Here is a 20,272-nt window from a genome sequence, read left to right as displayed (position 1 = left end):
CCGCCTCCTTCCCCCCGCCCACCGCCGAAAGCCGAGACGGGCCCATTGACGTCACTTTGACGCCAGAAGGACGCGGTCCCGGGCGCGGGGCTGAAGGGGAGCGAAGGCACCGGGACGTTGCCAGGGAACGGGCGGCGCTGACGCGGGCGCTGATGGAGCCGTCGCCCGGGAGACCCGGGGGGGCGGTGACGTCAGGGCGGAGGGAGGGAGGGATGGGGTGGGATGGGGTGAGGGGTGGGGGGGTCGTCGGGGTCTCCTGCCCACCCCGCCCCATCCCATCCTCCCGCCGGGGTCGCTCCCCGCTCCCGACGTCGCGTCCCCGCAGCGCGGCTGCGACCACCGCGCCGGCCCGGAGGCAGCACCTGGCCCTGCTGACCCCCGGTGACCCCCGGCGGGGGTGCCGGGTTCCGCTGTCCGCAGCTACAGAGGCATTCCCAGCCCCGTGTGTCGGGGACACCGACAGGGACAGTCCAGGTGGCAGGAGGAAAAGTGCGGCTGCAGAGCTGCGGGGGACATTTATCCCTAATCCCTGTGAACGCCCACCCTTCGCAGCAGTGCCGGCGGTGGGACACTGACCCGCCTTCCCCCGTGCAAGGACGGTTTCCCTGCCCGTGTTTTCCAGGGTATGATGGAGTGGGGAGGCTGCTGCCGACCAACCCTCAAGGGCTGAGGCCACCCCGGTGTGGGGACAGCAGCCCTCTGGGTCCACCAGCTGGGCACAGGCAGCAACACAAGTAATAATAAAGAACCCATATGTTATCCTAGAATTATAGAATGGTTTGGGTTGGAAGGGACTGTAAAGGTTATCTTGTTCCAAGCCCCCTGCCATGGGCAGGGACACCTTCGAAAGACCAGGTTGCTCAGAGCCCCATCCCACCAGGTCTTGAACACTTCCAGGGATGGGGCAGCCACAACTTCTCTGGGCAACCTGTTCCAGTGCCTTGCCACCCTCATAGTAAAGAATTTCTTTCAAATATCGAACCTGAACCTACTCTCTTTAGGTTTGAAGTCATTCCCTCTTGTCTCTCAGTCTTTCCTTGGAGGAGAGGTGCTCCATCCCTCTAATCATCTTGGTGGCCTCCTCTGGGCTCCCTCCAGCAGGTCCATGTCCTATATATATATATATACCTATATATATATATATATATATATATATATACATGCAGCCTTGTGATATTATTGCAACTTACTGCTACATTCAAAATATACCTGCAGTACTATTATGTCTGGTGAGCCTGAAAGTGAGGCTTGGGAAGTTTCCCTTTGGCACACCAGGGCTGAAAGAGGTTGTTTGGGATTGAACCTCAGCATCCTGGAAGCTGAGACTCCTCTCAAGGTCAAATGTGAAGCAGCAGATGCACATGGTTCAAACAGGCAGGTCTTCAGCCTTCACCCAGCAGGTGACTAAAATATTTGTACATTTGGAGTAAAATTCCAGTTTAGCCACAAAAATAAGTCTTGAATGATGCCAGCCACATCTGTAATCTTCTGTATTACAGTCAGTCAAGGCTCTTTTCAGGCAGGTAATTCAGTCATCTGTTGGGTTTCCAGCTGGAAAACTGTCCCTCTTAGTCTGAGCCCCTCACCTGACTGTCACAGCCCGTGGCACACTGGGCGGTGACCCTTCTCTTCCACCCTGGGACACAAAATCTGGATTTGTCAGGCTGCTTGAAATAAGGTGATGCTTTGGGTGGAAGAGATGTAGCTCTGCTTCACACCGAAGATTTCAAATCAATCAGTAAAAATCTCTTCAAAGAGAAGACTAGAGGGGATCTCATCCATACATGCAAATATCTCCAAGGTGGGTGTCAGAGGTTGATGCCAGACTTTTCGGTGGTGCTCAGTGACAGGATGAGGAGCAATGGCCATAAAATAAAACACAGGAAGTTTCACCTCAACATGAGGAATAACTTCTGTACATGGAGGGTGGCAGAGCACTGGAACAGGCTACCCAGGGAGGTTTCGAATTCTCCCTCTCTGGAGACATTTCCAAACCCACTTGGATGTGTTCCTGTGTCACCTGCTGCAGGTGACCCTGCCTTGGACTGGATGATCTCCAGAGGTCCCTTCCGACCCTGACTATTTTGTGATTCTGTGATTGTTTTCACATGTTGGTGGTGGTCTCCTTAAGGCACATGGATGACTCCTAAAGAGGCACCCACTAGGGGAGGAAAGTGACCTTTTTGTCAGCTTTTGTAAATTTAAAGATGGGATGAGGAAAATGTGGTGCTCTATATAAATCAAATACGTGAGCTGTGCGTCATCAATGCACTTGAGAGAGATCCATCAGGACGTTTTAGCGGAGCAAGCAGGACTTCCCCTGCTTCCCTATATATATATATACATATATATACGTATATATATATATATATAACATTAACTCTTTTGCTTGTGTTACCTGCTGTAATGTTAGTGCTAGTCCTTTGGCAGGCCAATTACACTACAGGCTCTTTCTCCTACAAACACAGAGAAATAACACCTGAAATTAACCCCCAAACTTCCTTTATACACAAAAATCATGCTGTCTCAATGCTTGTTTTCTGTGAGCAGTCAGGCTGGCAGTCTGCGGGGCTTGAATGGTTCTGGGAGAGGCAGTGGCTTGCAGAGCTGGTGGTCAGGAGCTGAAGGACAGGAGCTGCTTACATGGTGTGACCCAAGTCATGGGACTGCTATGGCATGTGCTGTAAAAGGGGTAATAGCACACAGCCAGCCCAGGCTATTGTAGCATTCAATTAGTGCTTACACAGTGCCTTGAATAACTCACATGAAAAGCTGACTTATTATTATTGTTATTATTAAGCTAACAGTATATTCTCTGTGGAGCTCATGAGGAGAAGCTGACGCACAAACAGCACATACAGTAGCAGCTGCATGTGAACAGTGCCCCAGGAGTTATAAAGGAAAAAATTACCTTAATAATGGCTCCTCTGCTGTGGTGGGATTTTCCTCCCTTTAATTATAGTTGCTGCTTTCATTTGAAATTGATTAAGTGTTTTAGGATGGCAAACAGAGCTGGTCTTTTTGGAAAGAACACTCAAAGACAGCCCCAGCTAGGAGTGCAACATTTTTATTTCTTTTTAAAGGACTGAGAATTTCTTTCTTCCCAAATGGGAAGAAGAGGACTGGATTTGGTGCTTGTGGACACCTGTGCCACAGGACTGCCTCGAGAGTGTAAGACCTCACCAGAGGAGAATCCACCATCCTGATTTTAATTAACTGCAGTAGATGGAAGAGGCAAGAAGGACTAGCAAGTGTTGCTGCCTGTGGAAGGTACTTAAAGTGACCTCTGTTGCAAAGGGACATTTAACATATGCAGTGAAGGAGAGAGCACCAAATTTTTAAGAGTTATAACACTTTTATGATTTGCTGAGAGTTAAAAGACCCCCTGCATCTACTATTCTCGGCAACCTTTTTGTATTCCTCTTCCATTTTCATTCATATGTGTCACAACAGCTTTCACCAGCACTGCACAATTTTGGTACTGTCATATTTACATGGTTTTTCTACCACTTTCACTGTGAATACTGTGGAGGAATCACAAACCTCTTACACAACCGTGTTCTGTCGCTTCACAGAGGTGCTTCTGTTTGGGAAGGTTGAGGCTTCTGCAGTTTCTGCTTTAACATTTCTGCTGCCCTCTGGTGTTTCGGATATCCTGAACGAGGAATCACCTTGGATGATTCTGTGATATCCATGGTCGGGAGAGGTGTAATTACAGAGCTGGCTTGTACATAACCAGGGTAGAAGAGCGAGGAAAGTGAGGAGGACATTCCAAAGCATATTCACGAGGATGTTCCTTTGATTTCTCTCGGAAGACAGAGAAGCTGGGAGGATACAGCTGCTCAGTTTTTCCATTGCAGCAGCAATGTGCTCCCTCCCTAAGGGTGGCATGATCTATGTATGGCAATATACATGGAGACTGATGCCTTCCAGAACTCATCTTGCAGATATTTCCAGCAATTCAATCTCTAGTCATTTCACTCAGCATTTTCTATCAGTTTCAAAACAAACTAACGACAATAGCAACTTTCTTCGCTTGGCAAAAAGAAAACAAACCAAGAAGTGGAGTCATTCCTTTCTACCCATTTCACCCTCCACAGCTGAAGTCAGCCTGGATTGGTATGGCAGGTTTGCTGGGGCACTATTTACTGTACAGCTGTAGTTTTTTTCCCCAGAAAATAACAGTGTGATTATTTTGAAAATCATATTTGTTAGGCTATTTTACACAATTTAATTGAATAAAACCTTGCTGAAGTCAATAGTGTTGTTCCTGGTCACACCAAGTTAGACTCTGGCCTAGAAAAAAAAGTAAAATGGGAGGTGTCACATTACAAAAAAAAAAAAATATAGTGACATTTGAAGTAAAGAAGATGAGATAACCAACTAAAATACTTGTAGGCTAATTTTAAAGACAAAAGCATTATCTTGAAAAAATGGTGCATGACTGTTTCTAATACAACTTCAAAGTGTCTTTGAATTGAAAAAATCCAGGCTGCCACTGCAATTTTGGCAAAAATACTTTAAAGCTAGCATCTCCTTACTGAGGTACCACAATGCTATGCAGAAATATATTTCAGACCACTGGAATGTCTTTGGTCATAATATTGCATCACAGTTACATAATTATGATCACAACAGTGGTCTTTTGTCATTAAGGTTTATGACATTCCATAATTAACGAGACAATGACATTTCACTGACATAATACATTGAGCTTGTCTTGCAGAATAAAGGGACATAGACCTCCTCTTCACCATTTATCCTTATCTAGGGCTCAGAAATAGCTTTTTAAAGGGTCACCACCAGGTATGTTTGGGTTCTTTACTTGCCTACATATAATGTGTTACAAAATCTACTGTTAATACCAAGGCTCTGACTGTCTTTGTTTATGTAAGGGGAAATACAAACACTGAACAAACAAGGTGGTCTGTGCCCTTGAGAGTGCCTCTGTTTTATTGTAATCATTTCCCTTCTGTGTTTGTCACTGTGATAGTGCTGGGGCACATGAACCTGACTGGCAACTGGCAACAAACCCATGAAAAAGTTATGTAAAAAAGAGAAGTGGGATAGGTTATTTCCATTGCCCAGGGTAAATAAAATGCAGAAGCTGAACAACTAGCACTGAACAATGGCTTTTGAATTAGCGTTTTTTTCCAATTGTTTAAGCTTAATGACCAAAGGTGGTGAAAGTAGTAAAAGTGACTACAGACCTGTAATCCAACCGTGCCCATTTAAATTTAACTGAAAGTCATTTTGTTTACACCTCTTAAAACATCCATCTGCAAGATATCCTGTAAGGCAGAACATGTATTCTATCAAAATGTATTGAGCAAAGAGGATCAAAAACCTCTGGGGCTGAGTACATTAATCTTAAGTTACTTTTACTCTTGGCATATTAGCCAGGTAGACACCTTCCTGGGGCAGAACCACCTGGAAATCAGATGCTTACAGACAAATTTGGAAATGGCGTTTTTCCACCAAGACTGTACAATCTTCACAGACAAAAGAGACAACAGGTAAGGAAAAGATGTAATTTCCCCCATTTACTGTACCTCCTTTACTACTGGGAGGGCAGAAAGACTACAGGATGAAGTGTCTTGCCCATGGTAGTGATGCAGCAAGTCTGTGTCAGAGGTGAAACACATTTCTGTGTCCTGAGCTCTGGCAAAGTGCTTTAACTGCAAGGCCAACCTTCACACTGAAATTAAGTGAATAACGTTAATCTTACAGCTGGTGTAAGTATAGCTGTGTACATACAGGGTTTAACACAATTTATACAATAGGCAGCTCTTATATGTGATTTGTTCACAGGCTGGGCTTTCTGGGCTTGTAATTTAATGTTAGCCCTCCCACTCCTGGCTGGAGTGTGGACAGAGAGGCAGGTCAAACGGAGTCAGCTGCTTTCTGCTGCTCCCAAAGCTTTGCCACTCTGTGCCAGCAGTTTCTGTTGAGAGCTTGTGTTGCTTCTCACTGCTCCCTGAAACATCCCACACACTGTAGTAGCTTGTGTGTTGCTTTGTTGTTTGGGTTTTTTTTTAGGCCACACCTGGTCAGGGAGGTTTAGCAGTGTAGGATCAGTCGGAAGCTGGCAGCTTCCAAAGCAAAAAACAAGTGCCGAGTAGACATCAGATATGAGAGCAGAGGTGGCAGGGAGGCATGTCCACGATCCGTTTGACAGGGGATTTGATTCCTGTGAAATTATCCTTCCCCTTCTCTGTGCCAGCGTCCTCCCTGCTGACTGCTGTGCACACGGCTGTAATCTGAAGCTGTCAGTCCTCCCAGGGCCCCAGACAGAGATGAAGGTTGAAAGGGTCCCAAGACTGAAGAGGCTATGGACAGGGTGAGAAGGAAACAACAAGCAGCAGGGAAGCAGTGCTGGAAACCCCTTGAAATGGCAAGGGAAGAAAACCCACTGACACCACTGTGGGAAGGCTGGTTGTGTAAAGAAGCAGTGCTGGGGTAGGGATGATCTGCCCTGCTTGGGTCCTGAGCTGTCAAGCAGGAGTTGGGACACTCAGTCATACCACTGTCACCCTATTGTCACCTCATTGTCCATGTCTAGTGGTTTCACAGGCTCTGGGCACCCCCAACCTGAGGCAGAGCTTGTGGGAACTCCACATTGAAGCTACAAATTAGCCAAAACTTAAGGTCAAACTCTCTTGTGCCCCTTTTCCCTTGCCTTGCCTGGGATCTTTTCTCTTTGGGATCCCTACAAAAAGGTTGGGGAAATTCTGCCAGCTGGATGGATGTGGTGGGAAACCAGCCTCCTTTCAATGAGTTTGGGAACCTTCCCGTGGGCGGGCCAGGGAACTGAAGGCTGTTGCCCTTGTCTTTATGGCTGCTGGGGTTGCCGTGAGGTGTTCCCAGCTGTCCAAGACCTGCCAGTTGTTCTCCAGCTGGTGCAGATGGCCTCACTGGGGACTGGATGTCTGTTCCCGTGCTGGGCTGGAGGGACAATCCATGAGAGCAGGAAGGGAATTCAGCCTTGTTCCTTTAGGACTGACTGTCCCCGTGTCCCATTGCATTTTACAGGAGTGCTGTAGGATGTGGAGGTGCCCCGGCGGTGCAGCTGTGGGCGAGGTGGACACGTGCCCAACAGGAAGCGTCCTGAGACAATGGAATTCACTGCACACGTCTGTTCTTTGCTGATGGCTGTGCTGGAAACAGTGACCCGAGTCTGCAGTTTTGATGACCCCTCGCTCCAGCCTCCACACCCCTCCCCTCGCTTGTGAGTGATTCATGCAGAAAGCTGCAAATCATTCCCCAGGGACAAAATGAATAAAGGCCCCCCTCACCTTTCCTCTATATTCATGCATTAGTGCCTGAGATCCTCCATACTCTTGCTGCAGTTTGAGATGGAAAGGCAATTGCTTTCCCAGTGTCCCAAGTAATTCTTTCACCTGTTTGTGCCTGCCTGTACCTCTACCAGGAAAGGGGGAATGCACGGGCTCCTCTGAAGAGGGTTTTAATGGCATTTGTCCACTGCATACCAAAAAACCTGGAGCTTCTCCCCTCCCCCTTCTCCTTCTCGACTTTGCTCACTCTGAAAGAAAACAGAAACAAAATAAAAGTTGCATTAACAGCACAGTGTTGGTGGTACAGTTATTCCACAGGGAAAACCTGATATATCCACCTATTGTCTGAGCCACTACTAAGAGATCCTTAGTCAATGAGCAAGTTACGAAAACAGGTATCCTTCCTTAGAGATTGATGTGATATTTGCGTCTGATATTTCCTGCCACACAGCACAGATTGTTTGTGCCGATGGACAAGTGAGAAACGCGGCTTTCCAGAGGGGGGGAGAAGGACTGTTGTAACACACCTTTATTGTCCTCCCCTGGAACAGCGTATACGATTCATTTTCCATCCATCCCTGCAAATACATTTCCTATAATTGCCGCTCTGTCAGATGCGCTGTAATCCGTCCCCTCCTACGTCAGCTGCATTGTTGTAACCCCCCTCCGATGTCAGGAGAACTGTAATCCTCCTCTTGCGTTACATCAGGGCTGTGTCTCTGACATTTTCAGCTGCGTTCACCCAAAGTCAGGCAGAGCAGGGGCAGAGAGAGAACAAAACGCCACTTTCTGGACCATGAATGTGATGAGTTCTCCAGCATTTTGGGCGTGCACGTGGGTGTTTGGAAGTGAGGTCAAGCGCATTTTACACACTCAGAAGCTGGCACTCTGCAGCCACACACCACACAAAGGTTCCTATTGGTGCTGAACGTGAGAAGCTCAGCGGAATTTTTGTGTGGCACTGAATCATGCATCATACGTTATTTTACATGCTAGTTCCACACATGGGCTGTGACGGAGGGGAAGACAATAAATAAAGTTTCAGAGAGCAAAGGGTTAGCAGAACTCCTGCTTTGTAAGCCCCCAGCTGATGAAATGACTCCAGTGAAGCAGGAGCGGGGGAGGTGGGCTGGCTGGCAGTTTGTGAGTGGGACACCGAGACAAACCATTTTCAAATGTGCACGCGCGTGTTACGCTTCGTTCCTGGGGCTCAGCAAGACCCTACAAACAATAACACAAAGGAAATTTCTTAACGTGCTGTTCTTGGCACAAGCCAACCCTGAGTTTCCGGGGAAGCAAAGTACAGGGCATATGGGATCTAAATATATGCAATCGTGGATGACAAGAAACATGGAAGAACTTTTTGGATGGAGTTGTTTGTTGACATCCTGAAAATATCTCTCACAAGATGGATAATGACAAGGCAACTCAAAACCAGATGGTTCTCCAGTGATGGTTTCACAAGAGCTTTAAGTTTGGGGTGGAGTGAGCAGTTTGTGCTACTGGGGCAGATTGATTGTGACTCCTCAAATAGGAAACCAGATGTTCATACTTCAGCTAGAAATGCTCCCCTTGTTACGCAGCTGATACAACTAGAGAGCACACAGCTTTGTCTCATATTCAGTAGGACATGTTATCTTCAAGCAGTTCTTCATGTTGCAGGCTCTTGATCATCTTTTGAGCTGGCTCAAGCTGTTTCCTTTCTGTCGATAGCCGTCACCTCTCAGAAGATCAGTGACATAGATCTCCTTTTCCTGCCTAATTTATGCTTTTCCGTTTGGCAGATGGTTCCCCAGTCTTGTAGTACATAGCAGGGGAAAACTCTTACAACAAGATCTGCAATTGTTCATTGTTGTGATTAAGATAGACTAGTGTCTTGGCTTAAAGAGATGCCTTTTTGGAAGATATTATAATTATGTGAGTATAGCAAGATCATATTCTATAGGTATTTATTTAAAGACTAACACTGTTAGATGCATAAAACGTAGAGGATCACATTAGGAAGAGACCTAGTTACACAGAAATTCCCACTGAAAGCAAAGGTGAGAAAGTCAGTAACTGAACTCATCTGAAAATTTTATTTAGATGCTTCTATAGGAGCTGAAATCTGTGACAGGGATTCCTCCAGCCAGTACGTTCCTACTTTGGCAAGTCACTCATGTCAGCAGGGCTTTTTGGGCTGGTAGCCTTTAAATTCTACCATTTGTAATGTAAGGAGGAAGAGTGTGAAGAAGGAGAACAAAATGGGTATTGATTTGCACTGGGTTCCAGTGCAAAACCCCTTCTGGTGGGTCTGTGTGAGGATACACATGTACCTTACCCTGTAGCTGCAGATGACATATCCTCTCTGGGGCAATGATCTGGGATTGAGACAAATGGTGGTAATAAGATGTATAGTCTGGAAACCCTCCATTGGCATCTTCTTTACTTCACTGTGTGCCAATAAAAACTAGTATGACGGCCAAACCTTTCCACAGACCCATTTGTTAATAAGAGATACAAGATAAGGAATTCAATATATTTTCACGTTCACCCCTTTGACAGCATGACATTATTCTGGTGGTTCGTAATATCAAATGGGAACTTGGAGTTCAAATTTATAACCTACTAGCAATATTGCTAAATATTTTCCTCAGACAAAAAGTAAATTTCTCACTGAAGTCAAAGTGATAAGCCATAAAGGGATATGTGCATCCTCTGTTAGTGCTGGAAAGTACTTCTGATGCTTTTGGGAAAGCAGAATAAGCTGCCTTACAGAAAATGCATTGAATTGCAGTGTAGTTGGAACAAACTACAGGATGGAGCAACACTCATCACCACAAGTAGGATGGGGTTGTGGTGAGAACATCTATTACTGCATCTTCACAAGACAGAAAGGTATTCAGAATCTCTTTTTTTGGTTCTTTTTCTTCTGTTTGTTTTTTTTTTTCCTGTTTTTTTCTTGAACAGGAGACCTGTTAAATAGCACAGCAGCCACATGAGCATTTAGAGAGAATGCACTTGTGCAGCAACCTTTATGAAAAGGAAATATTGGTTTGGGCATCAGGATTTAGAAAAAAATGCTGAGACCAAAAACCCAACGAGCAATGAATAGTAAAGGAATGAACAGAGTACAATTCACTGTGTGCCAGTCACTGGAGCCATTCACTGAGGAATTTCCAATGATAACAAACTCCCATCTGAATTCTCTGCATCCAGCTTCATCAACAGACAGAAAGACAATTTCTCTTGCTCACATTATTGATGGCAAATTGTTTGCCTGGCATGAGAATAGAGCAGAGTGGAGTTATGTGTCTCATCTCTCCTGAAGAGCCTGGGATTTGGGTTCTCTGCTCACTGCATTGTGAGGAAAACCTGGGAATGCCTGAAGGTGAATTGAAGGACATTATCACTGCAGCCAGGACGGTGGAAGTGAAATTATAGGAAATAGCGATACTGGACTGGCACTGCAGACTAGGGGGTGTCACAGGCTCCTGGGCAGAAAGAAACAGGAAAAAATTTGCTCCCCATCATCAGAGAGTGATGAGGAGTGAAGAGATGTGCTATTTATGGTAGTGAAAGTGCACCTTCTCCTGACAAATAAGTCGAGTATCCACAAGAACTCATTAGTCTCAGTAGGACAGGTTTACTCCAGCTGGAATGAGCACCCTGAACCACCAGCACATCTTTTCACCCAGGGTTTTGCCCTCAGGCCTACAATGTGTGAATAATGTGTGTGTGCAGGCACACACCTGTGTCTGGGGGAGGAATCCCCTCTAAATCATCTTGCTGCTGCACATGGAGACAACATGCCCAATGCCTGACATTACTTACCCCTGGCAGCCCAGGATGGAGGGTGAACCATCAGGAGGCAGGTGCAGACACCCCTTGTACGGAGTATTTCCATGTTTTGTCCATTCATATTTCCATTGGAATGAACACTCGGGGAATATGTCCTTGCCAACTGCACTGTTGTATCATGATGTCCTGACACAGAGGGACCAGCAGTCCTGCACTGGCCAGGAAGGACAGGGAGACTTTGCAGAAGTACCTCCAGCATAGGCTGCTGGCCTTTTCAGTCTCATTGGTGAATTGTTTTACATAAAAACCACTAGTGAACACAGTAAAAACACAGTGAGTGATAAGCCAGTTGTCCTAATAAACAAAGACAAAAAAGGCTGGGTTCTATTCTGGAGTAGTGGCAGCAACTTTGTGTCACTGGAGTAGCATGAGAAAGCTGGAAGCTTGTGCTGGATACACGGTGAGGAATAAGCTGGAGCAGGGAGCAGCTGAGCTCTCCTGGGAAGGGAGGATACCTTACCAGGCCATGCCCCACTTCTGAAAGTGTGGGAACCAGCCATTCCCCCACCAGATTGGAAAAGATGAGGAAGGACATGCTCAGGGATGCAAGGATGCTTTCTACTGTGCTTCCTGAGCTCTGACCTGCCCCGCTCCAGAATCTCACCCTGATAACAGCCTGGCAGCATCACCATTCCATTGATTAGTGATCATCCCCTGACCTGTATCTCTCCCAGCCTGTGCTTGTTACCTCTCCAGGTAGGAAACAACACATGGGTATCTCCCCTAAACCTCAGGCAGTTTTCCCCTGAGTTGGGAACACCCCAGGCCTCTTTGGCAGCCACAACTTTAGAACAAATGCATGAGATCCTCCCTGTGTTTCTACAACCTACAGCCCCCATGAATGACAGGAGGAGATCCTGTGTTTGTTCTTCAGAGTGGTGCCTTGGCTCTGGTCCCATCTAGGGGATGAGCTGGTAGGAGAGCAAGATCAAGCTCTCACCTAGAGAAAAACAAACCATATGCACTGGTATGTCTTGTTTAATAGGACCTGCTGGTGCACTGGCCACAGGCTTTGCTCTAGACACTGCCCCAGTGCAGTACAAGTGTGAGGGATGCTGCACCTGGTCAGCTTCTGCATCCGTCCCACCAGTGCTGGACCACTGCTTGCAGTTTGGCTCAAGGCATCCTTGCCTTAGTAAGGGTTCATTTTGCCATACTCCAAGTTGGCTCCAACAGTGCATTCCTACCCACAACATGGATGGTTTCTCAGAATGGCGTATTCCCCCAAAAAGATAGAAAGAAGGGGGAAAAAAGCTTTAAAAGAAGGAAAATCCTCAGTGACCCCTGCTGGACACAGACACAGGTATTGCCCTTGGGCCTCCCACTCACTCAAGTGCCATTGGTATGTGTGCCTGGCTGAAGCCCTTGGAAGGGAAACAGCAGTAGTTAGGCTAGAATAAAAAAAAAAATGTATATATATAAAAAATGGGAGAGAGTAAAAATTGCAACATTTCCTCCTCTTTCTGTGTGTGTTTCAGAGCTTTATGGAAGCCTGTATTGTCCCTCCTCCTCAACTGTAAATTGCCCCTTGTTACAAGCTTTTCCCCTTCATCACCTTTTTATATCTGCCTTCATTTCCCCATCCTCAAAGCGTGTCATGGATCTGATCCTCCTGGCACAGGTACAGCATGTCTGTATGGCACAGAGGGAAACTTGGGCACATGTAAAGCACTACCACACACTGTTGGCACAGTCCCTCGCCAGGTGGTGAACAGAAAGGCTCCGTGGCTCCTCAGGTTTGCTCCACACAGCAGTTCTGTAGTCACACTGTGACAAAATTCCCTTCTACCACTTGCCAGCAAGCAGGTCCCTGCCTGCCCAGAAGCAGGGACCCACTCCAGAGGAACCTGTTCCCAGCAGCCTGGACCCTTCCCCTGCTGCCTGCTGTCTCTGCAGGCTCCATTTATCTCCTGCCAAGACTAAGCACGGGAAGCTCTATGCACCTTGCCAGCTCCTTCTTCCAGGAAAAGATCTCATCCCTTCTCTCCAGGATCTCCTGACAGTAGAAGCCTTTACAGGCTGCATGTCTGAGCTGGGAGGAATCCTAAGCTTCCCTTCCTACCTTTTAAAACCAGCTCTGGATATCCAGGCAGGAGCAAGCCAAACTGGCCATTTGCCCCATCCTCCATCCTCCCTTCCTGGCCCCAAGGGCAGTCTAAGGGGAAGTGTTCCTCCCAGGGTTCCCAAATGGTTCATCTTTGTGTCTCCCAGTGGCTCCCCGGCTGATGCAGTTGATTATCCTTGAAAGACCTTGCAGCTGTCAAGTCTTTCACTGGGTCTGGAGCCAGGATAATTGGTGTGCTCCAGGTCCAAAATAGTTTAAGACAACTGCATCCTGTCAGCCCAAAAGTCACCCAGCAGGTTCTTGGGGACAGCCCCCAGCAGCTGCACAGGGTCCACATGTGCTCTTTAACAGCTGTATTTCAGAAGGGAAGAAGGGACTCCTGTAACATGGACAGTTGTCTCGACTTCCTTGGAAAGGAACAGCATGCTGACTGTCCTGGCCTGACTGCAAATGCCCTCAGCCAGTGCTATCTGTGCCAAAACCATAATTACCTCGTCTTCCTTGTTCTTCTGGCATCACCAAGAGCTGGTTTTTATGGGCAATAATAGCAGTGCTGCTTCTTTCCCTAATGAGCTCGTGTGAGCTGCTTCTGACGTCTCCATTTCTCCAATCCAAAGAAATCCCCTACCTGCTCTGTAATTGTGTGCTAACTGCCAGTTCACAAAGGCAGAATATTCTGCCTGATTTGAGGCCAATTGGATTTTGGCTGCAGCATCACCTGGTGCTCAGGGCTAATCGAAGAAGGTGCACATCGCCACCAGAAAACAGACTGTGGTGGTGTGGTCTTCAGTTCCCAAAGCTTCAGTGCCTTTCTGCGTAAGCAGCCCCACGCAGTCAGTGGATCAGTGCATCCTCATTATTCTCCCTGTGAAAAATATGAAGCGTCTGCAAAATCTGGCTGAGTGTGCACAAAGGATTTGGTAAAGTTCCGGTAGCGCTCCGGGTACCCCCACAGAGTGGATGTGGTGAGTCTGGAAAGGGTCGACTGCCCACCCACCACGTTGGATTTTCTGCTCAGTGACCAGCATTAAGTTGTGACTTCAATTAATCTATGCACAAAAAGAAAACAAAATTTTAAAAAAAAAAAAAAAAAAAAGGGGCTTTTGTGTCATGGGCACTTTTTTTTTCTTCTCTAACCGCTGTGATCCAGCATTCACCTCCCTCCTCTTCCAGTTCCTGGGGAAAGAGCCTTTATATCAAATGGTTGTGTCACCAAATGGATGTGTTTGCCAGGTCAGTAAATAGCAGTGACATACGGAGCTACAAACTGGCTGAGCTTCTGTTATAGCGACTAGGGAGCTTGAACTAATGCAGGTAAAGAAAAGTATGAGCCCTCTGCTTCCACCATCACCCCCAGCATCAAAGGCCCTTCTGGCTCAAGGGACTGACACATGTCTGTGGGTGCAGACATCCTTTTTTACCCCTAATCCATGAAGGAGTCAGTCGTGAAGGAGACTGGTTCATGAAGAAGACTTCCCTGACACACAGTCTTTGCAGAAGGAGCAAGCCCCTCGGTCCTAGGCTGTGTGGGGGAGCCCAGTGCAGTAAGTGAGCCCCAGGTAGTCACTTACAGGTTACCTGCATTAATAAGTGAAGAAGGGCACAGAGACCTGCTAGTCCACACTGCTTAGCTGCTGGCTCACTCTGTGAGTCTCTTTTGGCCTGCTCCAGCCAGCTCTCAGCACGAGTCTGCTTGGAAGGGGCTTAATCCTGCACAGTGGAAAAATGAGTGAGCAAGTGATGCACAAGATCACTTTGTTGCTTTTTTTTTTTTCTTTTTGAGTGGCAGGATGTGAGTACCACAGGGGCTGTGGTGCTTTCTCTAGCTGAAAGGAGTGGGCAACTACACAGTTTTCAGGATCTGGCCCCTAGTATCTGATGCACAGCCCAGAGAACATCTCTGATGATTCAGCAGACCCAGGACAGACTGCTAACTTCCCCCCTTCTGCACATGAGGCCTGTTTAATGTCTGCATTGTGTTAAACAGTGAAAACGAACACTCTTCTGATAATTGTTCTCAGGAAGGAGTAACATTATAGTCAAGGCATCCTGCAGAAACACCACGAGTCAAAGGAGAGGTAATTCCAAGACAATCTTGCTGTTAGTTGGGGTCCAAGCTGTGAAGATTTTGCACAGCTCTGAGGAAACAGAACCCAGTAGGACTGTAATGTTGAGTCTGTCATCCTTTATATTCCTTTTTTCTTCTACAAAGATGTTCCTGGTCTGAACCGCAGGCGAGGCTTATTGCATTGCCTGTGTTCACAGGGGTAGAAGTACCCTTTGGATACATGGCTTGCATCATTAGTCACAGACTTTGATCCTTCTGCTCCTATTTCCTCTGTGGCAAGGGCTCAATATTTTTCTTTCTGACACCACTCTGCAGGGCTCAGTCCTTTCACCACCACACTGAACAGCACTGCAGTATTTTCAATAGCTCCTCAGGATTCCTGTGACCCAAGTGCAGATGGAGATGCCCAAAATATTCCAGTATGTATGTCTCAATAACATCCAAACATTGTTGAGCAATAAAATGCATCAGGGCTGGTGCAATACTCCTGAAGGACTGCAGAGCCCTCTCTGGGGGACAGACACGTGAAATGGGCAGATCTGTACCCTGTGCAAGCTTTGCTGGGGGGTTGGGCATGTCAGACAGATGGGCTGGGCACAAAGCCTTGTGCATTTAATCTGTCTCTCAGACCAGAAACTTCCTGTGCCATGGGTTGTGTCTCACAGGCAAAAAGTTAAGCTTGTCTTCAGTTCTTCGTAAATACCACATTAACAGCTGGCATTTCCAGTGGCCAGAACTTCAAAAACACAAGCCAAGTAGTTGGAGTTCTTTGGGCATTGGCAGGAGGGCGTGGAGGTGTGATGGTGGAGATGCACAGGGACAGGATAAGAGGCAACAGAAATGAGTTGCAGAAGGTAAATTCTGATTAGCTATTAGAAAAAGATATTTCCCTGGGAGAGTGGTCACACACTGGACCAGAGTGACCAGAGATGCTGTGTAATTGCAGCCTTGGAGATACTCAGCTGGACAAGTCCTCGAGATGTTTGATCTGTGTTGGCCATGCTTTGAGCAGGGGCTGGGACCAGATGTCATTCAAAGACCTGCATGACCTGCACAATAAGGGATTTTATGACTCTGTGGCCAGTGTGGGCTAAGTCACAGTGATTCAAGAAGGCACTCCAAGGATGGAGACTGAGCTAAATTCTTCTCTGTTTTATAACTCTTAAATGAGAAAGTGCAAAAATCATCTTTCTCACCTCAGGGACTGCGGGCAGTTAGTTACTCAGGGACCCTCAGGACTGTATCTGCTATCACCTGTCTCTAAGCTACAACTTTATTAACTCAGGATTTCTTTTCTGGCTGAGAGCTTTTCCTCAAGAAACACAGTTCCAATCAGCCATGCAGCACACAGTTCCTGGTCAGCAGCTGACATTTTAGGGGGGAATCACAAAGCCACTGGGACCCAGCAGCAGCATTTTGTGGTCAGGGCACAGAGCTGATCTGTGGGACACCCGTCTGTCTCTCTCAGACCAAGCGGTGAAAATGAGATGTCCCACCACAGAAGGAAGTCTCTTAATTCCCAAGTCATCCTCACTTTGGCTCCTGGCTATTTAAAGAGCCTGTGGAAAGTGGAACAACTCCAGCACGAGGGACTGAGAGCAGCCCGTTCCCAGGGAGCGCAGAGACGCGGTCAGGATGCTGCAGAGGAGGTTGGAGACGTGGGTTTCCCTCGAGGGGTGAAGCAGTTGGCTCTGCATCTCCCACATCCTGTGCCACAGCCCTCAGCTGGGACATGGAGGCACCAGCACCCCCACACCTCCTGCCCTGTGTCCTGTCACATCTGCAGCAGGATTTTGCTCTGTTTTGCTGCCAGAAGGATAAACCAGTGGGTACCTCCAGAAGGAAGGAAGCAGGACCACAGTGATGCCTGGCACACCTTTACAAGAGAGCAAATAAGAGAGAGGGAGGTGAGCAGGATTTATGGCTGTGGCCTTGAGGCTTTCAGCACATCTTACTCTATATAGAGGGTAGTTTTCTTTGGCTAAATTGCAACACTACAGTAACCTCCTGCACTCAGTAACAGAGGGCGGGGGTGTGCTTGTGTGCTTCGAAAAAAAAATCCAGCATTACACTGGTGAGAATTATATATTTTAAAAAAACATGTAGAAGAAAAGCAATAAAACAAGAACTAAACACAAGGGTTTTCTCAGGAATTGTCTGCTCTTTCCCTTTGGGTCAGTGTATTTGCCCAGCACATAAACAACATTGCTCACACAACTCACAGGGAAATCTGACTGGCAGCACAGGCTGCCTGGGTGGGGAGATATTTTTGTCCTAAGGCCCAAAAGAGGAACAAGCAATATTGAACAGTGAGCATAGGTGAAATGCAAGCTGAAGGAAGCCAGCTCAGGGGCACTGTGGGGAAAATGGGCCAGTTGTTTGGCAGGCAAAAGCAAGGCCTCTTGTGGTCAGAGGGAGCAGCCTGGAGAGATGGGGAGTGGGAGGCAGGAGCAGGAGCCAGAGATGGACAGAATGGAAGAAGAGATGAGCCTGTGGTGCTACCACAAGGAGAGGAAGAGCAGGGGGAAAGCTGAGCTGAGATGTGGGCAGAGGCTGCTCAGCCCGGAGTTTCAAATGTCAGGATGAAGAGCTTGACCAAACGTGGAAAGGAAGAGAGTGGGATGTCAGCGGAGGGAAGGGAAGGGACAGCTCCACAGGCAGGGAGGACACTGGCACCGCTGGGTGTTGTGGGGGGGACTGCTGTGCCCAGCACAGGGTGAGGCAGATGGAGAGGGGCAGGGAGGTGGCAGTGCAGGGCTCCCAGGGTGGTGGGAGACATCCTGACACCCCTGAGAGGCACTGGGTGCTGTGACAGTGGGAACAAACGGCCCTTTCAGGGACCTCCACAGTAAACAGGAAGGAGAAGATAAAGCTGCAGCCACAGAGGCCACTTGGTTTCAAGGGATATTTCCCCCATCTTAGAAAGACCAGGGTGTGCTTGCGGCTAAAGAGCCAAGCCTGAGGGAAGTGCAGTCCATGGATGGAGGGGAGACCCTGCTGGCCCCTTGCAGGCAGGCCAGGGAGCATCAGGGTAGAGTGATGTGGAGGAGCGTGGGTGCAGCTCCCCACCTCGTCTGTCATGTTGGCAACTTCTCCGTGCTCTGGTCCTACTACCACAAGCCTTCCTGATCTCACCCTGCCCCAGGAGGAGGACCCCCCTCAGTATTTTGAGATCAGCTTCACACATCCCAGCCACTAGAGGAGAAGGTTTCCCTGTGATGGGCTCTCCCAGGGAGCTACCACCATGATGCTGTGGCAGTGCCACTCGCACTTTGGGTTGGCTTCCTCTGCTTACTCAACTCCCATCTCATCCCACCCCATCTCATCCCCGTCCATCCTGTCCCATCCCACCCCACTTCATCCGATCCCATCTGCAGGAACATCTGCCTGTACCAAAGCAGCAACAATGTAAAGCAGATGTTGGAAAACAAAAACAGAAGGTGCACCATGAAAGCATCAACAGATGGGGGTGCAAACTCCCGACCCCAGGAAGCACATCTCCATCGGGGCACATCTCCAATCCCGTCTCCCAGTGCCTCTGCGTGTGGAGCTGGGTGAGGTGCAGTAAACAAAACCACACGGAAACCACATTTTAAATGGTTTTGGAGAACTGTCACACGGGGGCTTTCTTTGAGTTCTCATCCAGATTTGTTCTCTGACACTGGCACTGGCAGCTGTCTGTCCTGGGCAGCACTGGCAGGGCAGACAGGGCTGTGGGTGCCTTCCTTGCTCCGCAGTGTAACCTGACCCGGTGTGCGTAGGAGAAGTCCTTGTCTGGCTGTACTGCTCTCACCCCTACTGTCACCAAGCAGAGATAGTGGAGGGGAAGTGTTGGTTTTCCAGCACAGATTATTTTCCTAAGGATTCCTACCGCTTGTGAGTCACTGGAGGTTTTTCTACTGACTGCAAGGAATGAAATCCTATCCCTGAGATATTCAAAAAATGCGTGCAGTGGTCAGGAATGCCACTTGATCAGATTTTAGGACACTTTGGTTATAAGACAACTTTGATTAGAGTGAAGATACAGCTAAGTACAATTTAAAGGCTGCATTTTCAGGTGAAACACAAAGGAACAGCTTTCTCTGTCTAAAAGATGTGTAGTATCCCAAAACAAAGTGGTAACTTGGTACATGTTTAGCGTACTGGGCTTAATCCTTTTGTCCATGAGAAGCATTTGAAGTTGGTTTTCAGTGCTAGATGGCCATGATTCCACCATGAATTCCTTTCCCAGAGCTCACAGTGGGGTAATATCAGCCACAGCAGCGCGGGCAGCACGGTCTGGTAGCAGAGAGTCCCTTCCTGCCAGCTTCCCAGATGTCAGCAGTCAGCCACTTCCATCCCTCACTGCCAGAATAGCAGGTCAAGATATTCTAAAACAAATAGATACCAAGTAAAAGCAAAGTTCAGGGTTTTAAAGACCAGCAGTGCGCATGCAGCTGAAGAAATTCTCTGGGTGGTTACTGCACAGCTTCAAAATAGCCAGTATGGGGGAAAGGGCTGCGTTTACCTACATATACCCATTCTCCTGCAAATAGAGTGCATTTTCTGGGCTTTCTTGAAAGGAGCCCTCCAGCCGGGCTCCTCTGAACCATCACGTGGGAAGGATTTTCAAACTGCACTAATGTGCAGCGAGATGGAGACACTAAGTGCTGGTTTAGACATTCTAGAAAAGGTCAAAACCCTGTTTAACTTCCATTAATGTCACTCCAGTCCCTTTTGATAGTACTGAATAGCAAAGGGAAAAAGAGAAAGATAAAAACAAAAAATCTGAAAAGCTTTTTGAAAATACCACATTCCTAAAGAAGATGGCATTTGCTTTAGAGTGGCTTTAAAGGGAAAGAAATTGTGAAAGAACAAACGTTTCTTCACTGATTCCCAGATTATGGGCTGGGCACTGGGATGACTGAGATGTGATTCAGTACTTGCTGGACGCTGATACCGAGTGCCCTTAGCACTGCTGATGTGGGTAAAAGAGATGGTCAGACACCAGTGTGTGGGGTGGAA

The 20,272-nt window shown here is 47.5% G+C and overlaps 1 long non-coding RNA gene across 1 annotated transcript; it reads right to left on the bottom strand.

Annotated features, from left to right (window-relative positions):
* Positions 1-4,207: 4,207 nt before the first annotated feature.
* LOC135410345 (uncharacterized) lies at positions 4,208-6,250 on the bottom strand. Its single transcript, XR_010428640.1, has 3 exons — positions 5,553-6,250; positions 5,211-5,291; positions 4,208-4,296 (listed from the first exon to the last, which is right to left on the bottom strand). It is a non-coding gene; the product is annotated as an uncharacterized LOC135410345 (long non-coding RNA).
* Between the last annotated feature and the right edge of the window lie 14,022 nt (positions 6,251-20,272).

This window comes from Pseudopipra pipra, chromosome 2 (genome assembly GCF_036250125.1).
Source record: "Pseudopipra pipra isolate bDixPip1 chromosome 2, bDixPip1.hap1, whole genome shotgun sequence".
Lineage (NCBI taxonomy): Eukaryota > Metazoa > Chordata > Aves > Passeriformes > Pipridae > Pseudopipra > Pseudopipra pipra.
Note: the sequence above shows the minus strand (reverse complement) of the source record. Positions and strands in the feature narration are given on the sequence as shown.